This window comes from Sander vitreus, chromosome 24 (assembly GCF_031162955.1).
Source record: "Sander vitreus isolate 19-12246 chromosome 24, sanVit1, whole genome shotgun sequence".
Classification (NCBI taxonomy): Eukaryota; Metazoa; Chordata; class Actinopteri; order Perciformes; family Percidae; genus Sander; species Sander vitreus.
In genome coordinates, this window is record NC_135878.1 from 8,124,215 (window position 1) to 8,140,483 (window position 16,269).

Genomic DNA, 16,269 nt, shown 5'->3' on the forward strand with positions numbered 1-16,269 from the left:
CACTACGGTGAGAACATTTCTTAATTAATATCATTCTCTAGGTTGATGCACTTTGAGGAAATAAGAGCATTGATGTATGGGGTTTGTAGGCCTTGTTACTTGGTTAAAAAAAGGTTTGTGGACATTTTGAAGTATCAGGTTATCATATCTTTATGTCAAAATTAGCCAAAATTCAATCAGAATTTATAAATCAGATCAGGTTGTCAGTTTCCAATTATAAATGCGAAGTCTCTCTTTATAGGTGTTGTAGTGGACCTGGAGATTAGTTTCTCGCCACCTGCGTTTGACACTCTTTTTTCTGTTCTTCATTTCTTCATGGAGATCTTGTCTTATCAGAGACAGTTTTTACCTTAATGGGAGCAATGGCATCAATAACATTTGTAATTTTACAATTGAAATTGTCTACAAGCTCAGTGACTGAGACCCCTGAGAGGGTGGGTGTGGACGAGAAAAGCTGAATGAATGTTTCACTGGTGTTGTCAGTGATATACCATTTTTTGGACACTTTCGTGCAGAGAGATAGTGCCATTAAAGAAAACACAGGAATGATCAGAGAGAGCAGCATCAGTCACCACAACCTTGGAAATGTTCAAACCCTTCGAGATAATCAAGTCCAGAGTGTGCCCCTTGTTGTGTGTGGGCTCTGTCACATGCTGAGTCAGTCCATAGTTCTCAAAAATACAACACAGTTCTTTGGTCCCTCTATCCTGGGGGTTGTCAACATGAATGTTGAAATCACCAGCAATAACTACACAGTCAAAGTTAATACAGATTATAGACAGCAGTTCACTAAAGTCGTCAAAGAAGGATGCACAGTATTTAGGTGGCCTGTAGATAATTAGAAATATAGGTTGAGACTGGGCCCTTAGCTGAAGAGCCACATATTCAAAAGAAGCAAAGTTTCCATAAGATATTTGAGTACATTGGAACGAGTCATTAAACAAAATGGCGACTCTACCTCCTTTCTTATTCACTCTATTCTCACTCATAAAATTGAAGTTAGGCTCTATAAGAACAGCATCACTGTTGTTATAGTCTAACCAGGTTTCAGTTAAAAACATAAGGTCAAGATTGTGCTTAAAATCATTGATTAAAAATGATTTACCCGCCAAAGACCTGACGTTTAGTAAGGCTAATGTTAGTGTGTTAAAATAATTATCGGTCTCGTTTTTTGGGACAGGCTGTGGCTGATGAGGAATGGATGCTAAATTTGCTAAGTTGGCAGTTAAGTGCTTCTTTTTCTTACTTAGCGGATTCACCATTCTTTTTCTATTACCTATCACAACATTGATTGACGAAGAATTGAATACACAGGGCCCAGGCTTGTCCTGGAAAGAGTCATGAGTGCCACTAGGCATGCAGCCTGGGCCCAGCACATATCAGTTAAAGCTTAAAACATACTTTTAAACCAATCAAATGTGATCTTTCATAGCCACATGAAAAGGAATTCTTTTCTCAAATTAAATATCAAACTACGGTTAATTTAATTATTAAACTACAGCAAGTGAAAGTAGTATTTTGGTAGTATAGCTGTTTCTCATATATCACACATCCTCCTGATGTGACATTATTAGTCCTTCAGCTGTTTCCCACATTGCACTGCCTGTTAGACAAACAACAACTGATACAGTAAAGTGGGACAGATAATCACATGAGACAAATCAGTAGGCTTTGATTTTTTGGGAAAAAGGTCAGTTAGTGTCTGGAGTCAAGAGTTTAATTCCACAGGGGACTATAGTTGTCAAGGCTTCAGTGGCCTCTCCGAGGTTTAAATCAACAGTTTTAAGGTGGATATCAAGCTCCCTCTAGTGGAGAGTTTCTACACTAGAGAAAAGAGGACTCCAGAGAGTTATCCTGCCCTTCATGTACTTTACGCCCATCACTTTCTCAAGGCAAGTTATCTGGATCAGATGAAACTTGGAGTACTATAATGAAGTGTTTTGGTTTTCTAAATTACAGGTGTAAGATCAACTATGGAGACCAGACCCCTTACAGATGAGTAACAGTCATTTATTTAACTGTATTTATGCCTGCACTGCTGATGGTTTTGCCCAACTGTCAATTTGCAGAAAATGGTTCATAAGTAGTTATATTTAAGGTTTATGACATTTTCACGGGTAGTATTTTGTTAAATTAGTGCGTCGGCCACAAAAAGGTGACTTAATTCTTCACTGCAGTCAAAGGCACGAGCTACTGAAGTAGGCAAAGAACTATGTTGTCATGTACAAGATAACTAAATCATACTTGTGAATTTCATTTAAATGCATCGGATTAAATCAAGAAAGATGATCTGTGGAATAACCTGTCAGCCACTAAGAGAAGTGAAGATGAAAGTCAATTGTGACTTGCATGGTGGCACCAATATTGCTGAGTTTCTGTTTGTTAGACTGTGCTGCCATCCAGTGGTTAAATCGGGACTGCAGCATTTCCTCTTCATCTTTACAAGCACATCATTAACGTGAGTCAAATCAATTTGTTCTATCCATTCGTTTTCATCTAGGATTTTATTTACTATTACCACTGAAGACAGTATAGGCTAATACATGACTTTAAATGATCTAATAAGTCCATATGTATCAGCAAACTGCATCTAAAGCTTCCACCAGACAGTGTCTTGCAAGTTCTGTCTCCCACTTTAGCAACAGATGATGTATATTCTTCACTCAAAAGGCATTTAAGACTCAAACCTTTGTCACTGAGGACCAAAGTTATGCTGTTTGATGTATAAGATTGCAGCAAAACTACCATGCATCATTGTACATAAGAGAGTAACATCCTAGAGAAATAAAGTGTTTTAAGACTGTCACAACAGTCGTTAAAACTTCCACAGGAAAGGATGTGTTTTAAGATTCAGGTGCATTTGAAATAAACACATGAGCAGAGCTGAACAGAGAAGACCTCCACCAGCAGGAACTCAGTCCTGATGGAGAAACGATGAACTACATATCAGCTATGTTATTCTGATACTTGATTTACTAAAAGAAGTCAAAAACAGAATGACTAAAATGCAGCATCATAAAACAGACACCGATTGGAGAAAGAAAAAGATGAAGAAAGCCTGTTTTTCATCATGAAATTATGATGTTGCACAGAAGAACATCAAACTGGCTGCTTTAAATCAATGACCTGCAGTGACCTCAAAGATGGTTGCAGAAGAAAACATGAGACAGAAGCCATCAGGATATCTAAGGTTTCAGATATATATATATATATATATCGCTCTTCTCTTACGTAAGTAAATTGCTGTTTTCCCAAGTAGCGAATGTCAGACAGACATACAACCATTTGAAAAAGCAAGTTATTATGTAGGCTACTTAAATGAGGCTAGAATAAGGAATGGCAAAGGATTGTAGAGATGCAGCAATTACAGTAAGTGGCCCTTTGTTGAACATCATACCTTTTGTAACCAGACGATAACGTCTAGAACATTTCCACCACAAGCAGAACCAGCCATTAAATGGGACCACAGCTGGGCACATCAACCAACATGCTCTTATAAACTGTTTCATAACAATTTTATAACAAACACCAAAACTAAGCCAATAAAAATATATATAGAGCCAGTTCCGTAGCTGACTTTCTCATCATGATGCAGAAAACATAACTTTAACTCAAGTGTTCCGCAGGATACCAGACTGTCAGAGGTATCAAACACATTTTTTTTCTAACAATGCAACAGCAAAACATAGAGAAAGTTTGTACGTTCACCCCATTCAGCCTCTGATCATCAGTCTTCTAGTAGAAAGATTCAGAAAGAGAAACTGACAGAAAGCTTTTTTGATTTGTCAGGCATAAATACTATCACATCACTATCACATAAATGCATCCTTTTCTAACATAAATTACAAGTAGTAGCACTTTGATACATTATCACTACAGTTGTGGCTTGATTATGAAATGCCATTGATTCGGTCAAGTCTTCACAGAATAAGGTAAAAAAGATGACCTGCTCGACCAACTGATATAACTGAGTACAGCTGCACTTGTAACAGTAACTAGCCCATTGTTAGTGCCAATGCCATGTAAAGCAGACCATGAATGACAAATTAATTAATTAATTCTAATTAAAAAGGACAAGGAGTGTAAGTTTGTTAGGCCTAATTTTAGTAAAGTTACAGTAAAAACAACCCAGGAACATTATAAATACTCTTATTAAGTTCAAAGTCTGTGTCATCATTACCCATGCTGCTGTAATATTAGTGCTATTAGAGCACTTTCACCCTTGGTTTAGTTTTATATTTCTACCCTTACATTTAAATTGTCCATTTCACTCAGCCATGCAGTTTTTTATTTTTGGATTTATTAACTTAAAACTTGAACATTTTTTGTTCAGTAAATATTTTGTAGTGGTCTCTCCCTCTGTATCTTTCCCATTCACCAGGCTGTGACTTTACTTGACTTAGAAAGGCATGTGGGTAATAATGTAAACTTGCAGGAAAATTGAAAGATAGCATAGTTCAAGGTATCCTCCCATTGCTGTTTATTCCTTGTTTACTGACTTAGAGTTCAGAGTCTCTCATCAACCCCTGGAAGAGGCCCGTCTGGTTTATTTTTCTGTCTGTGTGGATTAAGCTTCCTCTGTTGGCTATAATGCTGCAGGAGCTTATGTTGTAAATAAAGCAAACTACTAAAAAGTTAGAAATATGTAGCTTTGTATTTTCTGTGAGAAGTTAGATTATGAGAGGGGTGGAGGCAGCAGAGAAACTGTCTTTGCCATAAGTTCTGTATTAATAAGGGTCTAACTGCCCCCCTGCCAACTCATTCAAAGACACGCCCACATAGCACCATATGTCACATGCCTGAAGAGTGGCTCCGTGAGGAAGCAAATAGCTGCACGTAGATCTGCTAAAACAAAACAAGCAGTATTGTTGGAGTTCATCATGGGACACAGATGATGAACCATGATGAACTCGAACAATAACGCTTGTTTTTTTTGCCAAGGTTAAAATAAAAATGTCCGTGGTCCCATGGAATTTGCATTTGGCAACCAACATTTTTGTGATCATCTCAGCTTAAAGACATTTCACTTTCCATAGTGGACAACTGAAGAAAAAGAGTCTCTCTTTCACTCTCTCTGGGTACAAAAGACTGAAAGTAAAATGATGAAATATAATCCTGTATAAAGTATACAGCATGAAATAAGCAAAATGCTGCACTTACATCATACTGGCTGAATCCAAATCCATATTTATGTAAAAATCCATATATCTTTGCATTTAAATGTCCACAGTTCTAATCCGCAAAGTTCATTTGTTCCAGAGGGTGCAAAGTATGACAGTACAAGTGGTTCAGTGTCTTCTGATGGAGGTTGTGTCTACACATTCACCAAGTTGATTTCCAGACAGCAGGAGGAGATGATGTTGTTCGGAGATCCTGTCATTAGCACATCATTTAGGTGTAAATATTAAGTTATATTCCTTTTTTTATGTAGTACAGGCATGTACTGTAAATTGTCCCATTCGATGACATAAACGTCCATAAAATCCAGTAATATCAGCTGTCATTGTATTGGGTGCAAAACATCCATATTGTTGTCCTCTCTCTGGGTTAAGCTGTGCAGACAAATTACTCTCCACATACTGAAGTGTTGCTTCACTGAAGTTAGAACAGTAAAATGTCCCATGTCTCAGTGAGACTTTGGTGTCATCCCATCATCCTGCTGATGTTGCAAGTTTTCTCACGACCTGCATCACTTGTCTTCCTCTGTCTTCATTTTCTTCTCATCCTCCAATATTTAGTAGCAAATTCAAAAACCAGAGATGGCATGAGAAAAAAAAGGTAAATCAGAGGTGCTTTGATCATTTCATATAATCCATAATCTTCTGAATGAAGGAGAACTCCTTCCTTTCCTCGGAAAAAGGGAAAAGTAATCCATACACACCTGTTGGCTGGCGAAAACATCATCATTGAAGTTTGACTTTTGCAGGGAAAAAAGACTAAGAGATGTGAGAGGATGTCATAACAGAGAGGAAGAGGTTGATGAAGAGGACAGAAAAAGAGAGGTGAAGGATGGAGAGTTGAGGAGTCGAGCATCCTGCCATCTCTCAGGCAGGAGGATGAATGGAAAGCCTGCCTCTCTGCCTCCTTTTATATTCTCTCTTCCATTGCTGCCTCGCCTTGGCTTTTACCCTGGCTTCAATGTGTGTGTGTGTGTGTGCGTGCGCATGTGCGTGCACGTGCGTAGAGAGACCTCTTTCAGAGCAGCAGGAATATATTATAACCCAAACAAAAGGAGCCGGCTTATTGTTTATGAATTACTAGCCTTCCAAAGCCAACAAAGGCCCCTATTTTCATAGAAAACTCCATTTTCATTTCAGCTCCATTTGATTACCAGAGCAAAGACAATAAAAAGGCCTCTCTGGGCGCAACATCCCAAAGGGATTCATTCCTTCTTCTCTCGCTCATTCAACGAAACTGAAAAGGTTTCTTTATTACTTTCTTTTCAGTGCCGACGTCAAATGGGCTTTTAGGACCAATGACAAAAACAACTATTGCTTGGCTATTTTGTACAATAACAGGGGCCAGGGAAGAGAGGAGTCCTGTGTTGTCTTTGTCATCGCTTTCTTTTGCTCTTTTCTGCTATTGGAGAGGAAAATTGCAGAGGCTGAAAATCCATGGCTAGGCTTTGAAGGGAAAGAGAGAGAGAAGACGAGGGAGCCACAATGCAACAATACAAGTCAAATCTAAATTATCACTAGCTATTGAACTCAGTGAAGAGACAAAAAGGTACTGTACAGCTCCAGAGGAGTTTGGATGTGTGTGTGCTGTGGAGTACCCTTCACAAAACAGAGACACCTGTTGGGGTTCACTGCCAAAAACAATACAACTCCAGTGACTCACTGTCATTTAATCTACAATGGGGCTGTCAATAGTGTGTGTGGGTGTGTGTGTGTGTGTGTGTGTGTGCGCGTGTGTGCGTGTGTGCGTGTGTGCGTGTGTGTGTGTGTGTGTGTGTGTGTGTGTGCGTGTGTGTGTGTGTGTGTGTGTGTGTGTGTGTCCATTTCACAATTACAATTTTGCAGACCTCTAGGAGTGTGTAGAGATGCTGGCAGAATTCATGATTGCTTCTCAGATCTGGGGCTGATCTTAACGTAAGTACTTTTACATTTTATAAATGTCATTAAATCACTGTGTTTAAAAATATGTGCCAAAATTCCTCTGTGGATGGACTAGACGCAACTCAAACTTTGCTTTATACTTTCTTTTAGGTCAAAAATGTTACACCCTACTCAGGTGCATTTCCCAGAAACAGAAGTTTATATTTTCAGCTATCACAAATGATAAATGAAGCAAAGATTTACTTGGTTTTGGTGGTTGAAGAGATATCCTCCCATCTAGCAGGCCAGATGCTAAACCCCCCAACGCTTTCCCACTCTTTAGTCCAAGCACACACGTATCCCAGATTTTGTAACGAAGAAATACGCTCTCACAAATGAAAAGTTGAATGAATAAGAAATAAAACACACCCTTGCTCAATACAGTACACTCAGTGGTTTTGGTGCTACAATAGCTTATGGTTGTGGTACAGATATAGCTGTGTAACTAGTACAATCTTTTATCACAAAAGTTAAAACAAGAGGTACTGTACACAGCAAAATATGGAGGAAAAAAACTATTATTCTTAGAAAAAAGATGAATAGCCTCAAACGTTGACTGTAGAAGATGCTCTTTCATCTTTTGCTTTGCCTCCTGTTTTTGTCCTCCTGGATGAATATTTGGCTCTAGACAAAAGGTGAATCAATCAATTATTCCTCTTGCAGGGCCCTGGTGCCGTTGTGAAAAGCGTTGACATTTGAGCTTTCCAGACGACATCTGCAAATTTATAGGCCTTCCATTGTGTAAGGCAGCCAGCCCTGTATCAAAGGCTGTAAAAGGCCTTGTCAATTTAGTAAGGACAACTCCACAAAGACTCCTTTCTCCTCTGTTGTTATGGGAATAATGCTTTTCACTGGTGTCCTGCCAAAACCTGTAGGCAATTTAGCCATGTGATGATATTGATTGCATTGATAGCAGACATCTAACATGGAAGCCATCAAACTGTCAGTAATGCATTGTGAAACATCACAAATGTATGTGTGGAGATCAGATTAAAAAATATATATATATATAAAACCTTAATAGAGGCTTTACAATTACTACTGTACATGTGTACAATAGGTGTCTCATCTCCAACATACGGCAGTTGGCTGAAACACTGTCATATAAAATATAGGGGTGCACCGATCCGATATTAAGATCGGATATCGGCCCCGACATTGACAAAATAGCTGGATCGGGGATCGGAAAAATTAACAGATCCACGGGCCGATCAATTTTTTTTCTTTTTTTTTTTTTTCTCCGTTGCAGCACTGGGACCCCTGTTAACTGCGTACCCTTCTCACTCATGGTCGTAACTTTATAACACAACAATTAATAACCCACAACTAGGGCTGTAATCTCCCAGTCGACTAGTCGATTTATTGGTCGATACTAGAAGGCCTTGGTCTGGTGGTTTGCTGAATATTTATTTAATCGTGAGCGTTTCATTTATTTGTTTAATTTCGTCTACCATGTCAAAGACATCGGCAGTGTGGCAGCATTTTATAAAAATAGATAATGGAAAAAAAGTCGAATGCAAAGTTTGCAAGCAACAGTTTGCATATCACAACTCAACTACAAACATGGCATATCACCTAAAAACGCAACTACGGTAGCATCCCCCAGGGTTAGCCGCGAAGCTGAGCTCCTATGTTCAGCCTCGCTCTGTGCAAGGACATGCACAGAGCTGCTGAAATGATAGTGTCTGTCAGTTATTATAACATATGACAAAAACAATTGTCTTATTGTATATTATTGTGTAGTATTATGTTGCATATTCCTCAACAGTTGTTGTGCTGATATCACTAGTTGACATAGTACTATTTTCGGAAATCATAGGCTATGATATTGCGCAGGTGCACATGATGCAACGCTGTCAGAGCTGACAGACAGACAGACTCGAGTGTGTCATTTCAGTGCAAAATAATTAGGTTAAAAAACGATTTAATATACTGCAAATAGCCTACTAGTTTTTTATGTTTATTTATAATTAAATTGATTTTTTAGTCGAAATTTCAGGACTTCAGTCGACCAAGATTTTCTTTGGTTGATTACAGCCCTACCCATAACTAACTTTCTTTAAAAGGAGAAAACACCATAGCACATAACAATTTGTGACTTAAACAGTTTCTAACACTAATAATTTTACATTTACAAATGTAGCTACACCGCCGAACGGCATGTTGGGTAACATTTTAGCTGCTAGCTAGCCAGGTAGCATAACAGTCTGTTAAGCTGGGAGAGGCTCCGGTCACTACTGCACATTCAAGAACAGAGAAGAAAGTTAGAGGATGAAGAAAGACCGGAGATACACCAGAACAACGTATGCTTAAGAGAGGAGCCGTCTGTTGTTGCAAGGTTTTTAGTTTCTAAAAAATCTGACATAATTTAGCCACTGTTGTTGCCCGTCGCTCTAACGTTACTCGGCCGTGCTAACGTTACCGTGCTGACGTTACAGTGCTAACGTTAAAGACATGTCACTTCAAGCATGCAGCAGAGCAACATTATGAACGCAATCCAACTACGGTCCCGCTACAGACCGTTGAGAAAGACGGGTTCAGAGCAATGATTAAAACACTGGATTTAAGATGCCTTGCCTCGCTGAAATACGTCCAACCTACAAACATTATTCAAACAGCAAAGGAGGCTGACAGCGGAGCTACGTTCAGTCGCCCACTACAACCACACTACAACATAACTTACCTGTGGCCAAGGTAGTGTTTATACAACTAGCTTACAACTATTTTGTTTTGAAAGGGAAACAATGTTAAAGTTGTTTGTATGTGTATTCATTCGATTTGAGTTTATTTTACTACGTTGCAGTTTGCAGAAAAAAAAATAGTTTAGATTCTGTAACTGTTTCATGGATTCTCCTTCATATAACGTTATTGTATGTTGATGAGCCAAGTAAACCCTTGAGTAATCAAAGCTTTTAGTAAACATGACATTAAAATGTTTTTGTGATATTCAATGTACTCCTGACAGTAGAATAAGCCATTATAAACCTATATAAAGGCCCATTATTGTTATTTATTTAAATTCATTTTAAGAAGTTTGATTACATTATATTTTCGATTTGAATGCAATTGTTTTTTAAATAAATAAATAAGAATTCAATACATTACATCTATGTTATTTTGTCTTAGTTAGGAAAGTAATGTTTAGTTAGGAAAGTCTGGTGCCATTAGTCTCTTCCACATGATGGAAGGAAGGTATAAGGTGCAAAAGGTATACAGTGTATTATTAATTCAACAACAGTATCGGATCGGTATCGGGTATCGACAGATACACAAAGCCCTGGTATCGATATCGGGACTGAAAAAGTCGGTTCGGTGCATCCCTAATAAAATATCCACTTTCTGTCTTGGTGTCCTACACACTGACATCAATAGCCTGCATCATGGCCTTCCTGTACCTTGCTGAAATTATGTCAAATGTGAATATAAAAGGGTACTGTAAGTCATGTCTAATACTGTACCTAAATGTCACTGTAAATCCATAAAACATAATCACATGCTTGTAAGTGAATCTCAGTGGTTGAGAGTTTTAACATCCCTATTTATATTTTCTTCTCAAACAGACAGAAGCCTCACTGTTTACTGGTCCCTTTCCTACAGCCGTATTGGACCTACGAAGCAGCTACAAGAACTGCACTCGACAACAGTGGCCAGTAAGATAAGGAGCTGCAGACAATAGGCTACTGGAGGACTTCAAAGTCAACAACTTTTACCTTGCTGTTCTTTCCTATTCTGGCCGTGCAAAACAGGTAATTCATTTTAAGTATGCAACCAAGAGTTCCCTCTTTTCCTCAGCTCCTTGTTCCTCACTACACTCTCCATATCACCTCCTTAGCCTGACTTCTAGATCATTTTCACACAGGTAAGAAAATACCAACTGGCTCATCAGTATGACTGAGAGAGCTCAACAAAAACCGCATCTTCACCAATATGACAACACATGCATAGCATTTAGAAAGTTCTGCAACAAACCTACATAGAATAAAGAAATACTGAATAAAACCCAAGCAAATACAGAAACACCGCAAGTCATACACATCACAATTCTGCAGGGTTTAAAAAGGCTAATACTAGGTGTTTAGCCACATTACTCAAATACATTTTGTATATTGTGTTTTTTATACTTTATAATAATAAGTATTGCCACTGAGTGGTGGTTCTGGCCCATTTAAACAACAGGGGCCAGACTGGGGTCAGTTAAATTAACTATTAACACAAAGCGCTCATTTTAGCAGAAGAACTTTGAAACAACAGGTTGATGTTCGTCCATCAAAAAATAATGCACATATCATAGATGTGTGACTTACAAGTCTCTTATGCAAAGATATATAGTAGGCCGGTACTACAAAGCGTATACTTTGATACAGGTACAGATCAGTACTTAATAATGACTAAACATTCAAATATCTAAAACTTCTTGTTCACAACAAAAAGTATCAATGCATGTATCAAATATATGACGTACTTGCTCTTATCTGTATGCATGGTACACATTGTACAGTATCGCCTAAAAGCAGGGCCGGATCTACCGGGGTGACATGGGGTGGCAAACTCTGTGCATGTCCTTGCACAGAGCGAGGCTGAACACAGGAGCTCAGCTTCGCGGCTAACCCTGGGGGATGCTACCGTAGTTGCAGGCCGGTGTGCCTGCAGTTATAAAATGATTATTAGACTAAAACATTAGAATATGCCAATTCTGATATGTTCATATAGCCTACTCAAAACAGACGGGGCAACCTAACGCAAAAAAGTTAGCTTACTGTTTTTAGGTGATATGCCATGTTTGTAGTTGAGCTGTGATATGTAAACTGTTGCTTGCAAACTTTGCATTCGACTTTTTTTCCATTATCGATTTTTGTAAAATGCTGCCACACTGCCGATGTCTTTGACATGGTAGAGGAGGACTGACTATAAATTAAACGCTCACGATTAAATAAATATTCAGCCAACCACCAGACCAAGGCCTTCTAGTACTTTCTTCATTCGGTCTCCAGTGGGTTGGGCTGATCCAAAAAGTGAAAACAAGGGGGGTGTTCTGAAGACAGACTGGTACCTGTGAAACCGGGGTGCTCTGAAAACACCCCCGTTAGCAATTAGTGCTTTCCACCTGATGAAATTAACACGGCAAAAAATAATTTAAAAAAAAACGTATCGACCAATAAATCGACTAGTCTAGTCGAGATTACAGCCCTAAAAATGCTTGAGTAAAACAATTTAGAATGAAATACTTGAGTGCTTGGCTGCAATGGTCAAAGAAGAAATCATCCAGGAAGTTAAAACGAGCAAGTAGTTTTCAGTTATTGTTGATGAAACTAAAGATGTTAAGAAAAAAGAGCAAATGTCATTTGTTCTGAGATATTTTTACAATGGTGTGGTTCATGAAAGCTTTCTGGAGTTTGAAGTGGCAGAACACCTGGATGCAAAAGCAGGTGTTCAAGCAAAAATAAAAGAAGTAGCCAAACATGCCTTCTATGTTCACTGTAGTGCACACTGCTTGAACTTAGTTATAGTAGACGCTGTAAAAAATGTTGCAGATGCAGGAAACTTCTTCTCATTATTGGAACGACTGTATGTATTCATGTCTGGGTCTTATGTACATAAATGGCTGGAAGTGCAGCGGGAGATGTTTGATGGTGCACCAAGGGAACTCCAACAGCTAAGTGATACACGTTGGGCCTGTAGGCACATAGCATGTCACAATGTTATGGACAGGTTGCCTGCAATAGTACAGGTGCTTGAAGAGATTGCATCCGAGAACCATCCACAAAGAGCTGTAGAAGCAAGAGGGATATTGGCTCAAATTTGCTGGATCTCTTGTTCTGTTCAGAAAGGTCCTGAGTGACTCCAAGTGATAATTTTTATCAGACATGTTCCAGTCTAAAACAGTGGACTATGCTAAGGCTGTTGAACTTATTGAAGCACTTAAAGAGACACTGGTCCAGTACCGTAGTCAAGCCTCTTTGAGGAAATGTGGAGTGAAACACTTGATTTATGTCAACGAAGTAACATTGATACAACTCAGCGAAAACCAAAGAGGCCAAGACAGACAGCAAAGGTGCTTCAGGATACTGTCATCCACTCCACCTTGGGACAGCATGTCGTTCAAGATAGCAAACACACTTTTTGTGTCTCTGTGTACTATCCAGTTCTGGATAACATGATTGGAGAAATAGGAAGAAGATTTTCTAACACAAATTGTAACATTATGCAGGGTGTCCAGGCACTAAATCTGTCAAGTCCAACTTTTCTGAGAGAGGAGGCTGTTCTGTTATTGGCTGAAGCTTATGATTCAAATATTGACGATCTCAAAAACGATTTACATCAGACAAGGAGAGTACTAGAAAGACAAAAGGGGGAAAAGGCGAGTCCTACCACTCTAATGGAGTTCACTCAGTTTTTGGACCCATACCAGGATGTGTTTTATGAGTTGTTCAGGTTGTGTAAAATTGCGGTTGTTTTAGCTGTGAGCAGTGCATCCTGTGAACAAAGTTTTTCATCTCTCAGGCTCATAAAGACTTATTTGCGGTCAACTATGACAGAAAAGAGACTATCGAGTTTGGCTGTACTCAGCATTGAATCAAAATGCACAAGGGCATTAGATCTAGATACTATTTGTGAAGCGTTTTGCTGAGCAACATGGAAATCGCCACATTCAGCTGTTATAGGCATAACAACTTCATGTTATGCTCACTGGTGAGCCTTTACAAAGCTGTTAAAATGATGATCTCAACAGAATCTGTACTTTACATTTCTGTGTTTATATCTTTGTTTTGGCAACTGAGAACCTTTAATAAAACCAAAAGTGTGAGAAACAAAATTTAAAAAGAAATTTAAAATGTGACACTGGTGTAAATCCTGCTGAACATGACGCAGTGTTGTTATTGTTGTTTTCAATGTTTCTTCTTTTGTATATACAGTTATAAAATTGTCCAGAAACGGCCTGTATGAACCAACTCACAAAATGTTTTTGTATTTTTTCAGACTGGGAGCAAAATGTATTTTTATGTGACTTCTTTTCAGGTTTGTGGAGATTTTGATGTAACATACCCTTTGTAACTCTGTGAGCCTTTTTGTTGATTTGTTGATACAGTAGCTCATATTTACATGCATGAAATGTCCCTTTCATGTCGCCTTAACTGCTGTGAATATTGTATATACTGTACTGTATTTCGCATCACTTTTTCAGTAAAGACCTTATCTGTCAAAAAATTGTTCAAGTTACTGTGGGACAAATGGGGAGAATGTGTGTTCTGAGTAAACAATAAAAGCGATGTCCAGTACCTTGTTTGAGTGCCGTGACCCATTTATTTCCAGTGTATTTATGCTCACTTTAGTACAGCTCAGTCCATAGATCTTCATGGGTAAGTTTTTCTTTGTATAGTTTCTTCTTGTACAAATGCTGCCTGCAACGCTGCCTCTCTGACACAGTCAAAAACTTTTGACAAAGTTTGCTTCCCCTCTCACACATCTGCCTCATCACCTGTCTTACCTTAATGCCTTTCCTGTGATAATGCCCCTTACTTCTATCATACTTCTATCTCCTATTAAGTGAGATCACATTGTATGGTCACTTATTCCTAATATGAACTGTTTCACATGAAACCTCAAATGCAAGACATTGATTGCATGAGATTAAGTTTGTGTGTATGAGTTTGTAAATGGCAGCCTGTGCCCTTTTGTAGTGTGTACATACTATTCATCATCAAACTGTGATTAAATTCAGTATATATACACACACATCTGCCATATGTTGCCACCCCTCAAAAAGTCCTGCCCCCCTCTCGTCACCCCATAAATATTTTTCTAGATCCGCCCCTGCCTACAAGGTCTAGAGTTACTTTGCTCAATAGTCATTATTCAGCCGAGATTTAATACCATACCAAGAACCAAGAAATCCTCACAAGCAGCTAGCAGGCCTTCTGCACAGGCCCATTCACACATTACACACATTCAATCAACTGCAAATGCAAAACTGGAGAAATGTCACATTGTTCAAATGCACAGCGGCATAATAACCTTCAAAACATCAACAAGTAAAATGCAAGGAGTGAAATACAAAAAGGCAGCCACAGCGGGACATTTAAACATCAGGAAAGAAACTAGCGAGCAAAGAGACAGACGACAGTGTAGGCTATCCGACTTACATTTGTTGTCTACTTTATTTCATGGAGATGTCCATTGATGTCCAACTGCAACTTGCTGCTTTGACAGTCATTTTGTTTGTTTGTTGACAGACGTCTTCTCCTTTGACAGTCATTTTGTTTGTTGACAGAAGTAATCTCCTTTGACAATCATTTTTGTTTGTTTGTTGACAGAAGTCTTCTCCTTTGACAATCATTTTGTTTGTTTGTTGACAGTATCGCTGCTAGCGTAACAGTTAGCATGTTACATCATTAGCTAGCAACACTGGACAACTAGCTAACTTAGTTAGCTAACACGTTACTGCTAACGTTACTGCCAATTGAAAACTAACGTTACCGGTTACGTCTTTCAAATGATGTCGTTGACTTTCTGTTGTTTGTAGTATGGCAAGTGGTTAACAATTCATTTCAACGTTTCTTTTCCAGCGACGTCTCCGTTCACAGTTTCGTAGAGTCCTTACAGAGGGGTGTGATTGTTTGCTACTTAACTATTCAATCAAGGGACGCAAACTTTCACCTGGCGTAGATTTCGGCAAGAGTGTAATATCCTATTTTGACCACTAACACAGGGGCGCTGTTTCACTCATTTGAGGGAACTGTAAAAGATGGGGACAGGTTAATAAGACACAAAGAAAAGTAAAGAAAATACAGTTTTCCATATTGAAGTTGAATTGTATTCTATATTTAAATAACACAATGTATTCTAAGCCCACTGTTTACTGCTTACGCTGGCTATATTAGCCCATATGCACAGCCCCTAGCTCCGTCCTTCCCCCAGCATGGACTGAGGTCTAACTTAATACTTGAACAATGGCTGTAACACTATTACTTCAAACCTCTAATATTGACTGTTGATTTGTGTCTATCCTACTGTCTATTTTATTCCCTTATAATACCCATATTTAATGCTTAATGCTTATAATGCCCTATGCCCATATTTAATGCTGTCTTTTTTAAACTTTATCCTTGCACTGCTATAGTTTTTATATTACTATGTTTACATTATTCTCTTATATTGTCCATATTTAATGCTG

At 38.6% G+C, this 16,269-nt stretch overlaps 1 long non-coding RNA gene across 1 annotated transcript in view; it reads right to left on the reverse strand.

Moving 5' to 3' along the window:
- Window positions 1-15,731, reverse strand: part of LOC144512750 (uncharacterized) — a 120,673-nt gene extending 104,942 nt beyond the window's left edge. Inside the window, exon 1 of the long non-coding RNA XR_013501033.1 lies at window positions 15,239-15,731. This is a non-coding gene — a long non-coding RNA (uncharacterized LOC144512750). The remainder of the gene's footprint in view (window positions 1-15,238) is intronic.
- Between the last annotated feature and the right edge of the window lie 538 nt (window positions 15,732-16,269).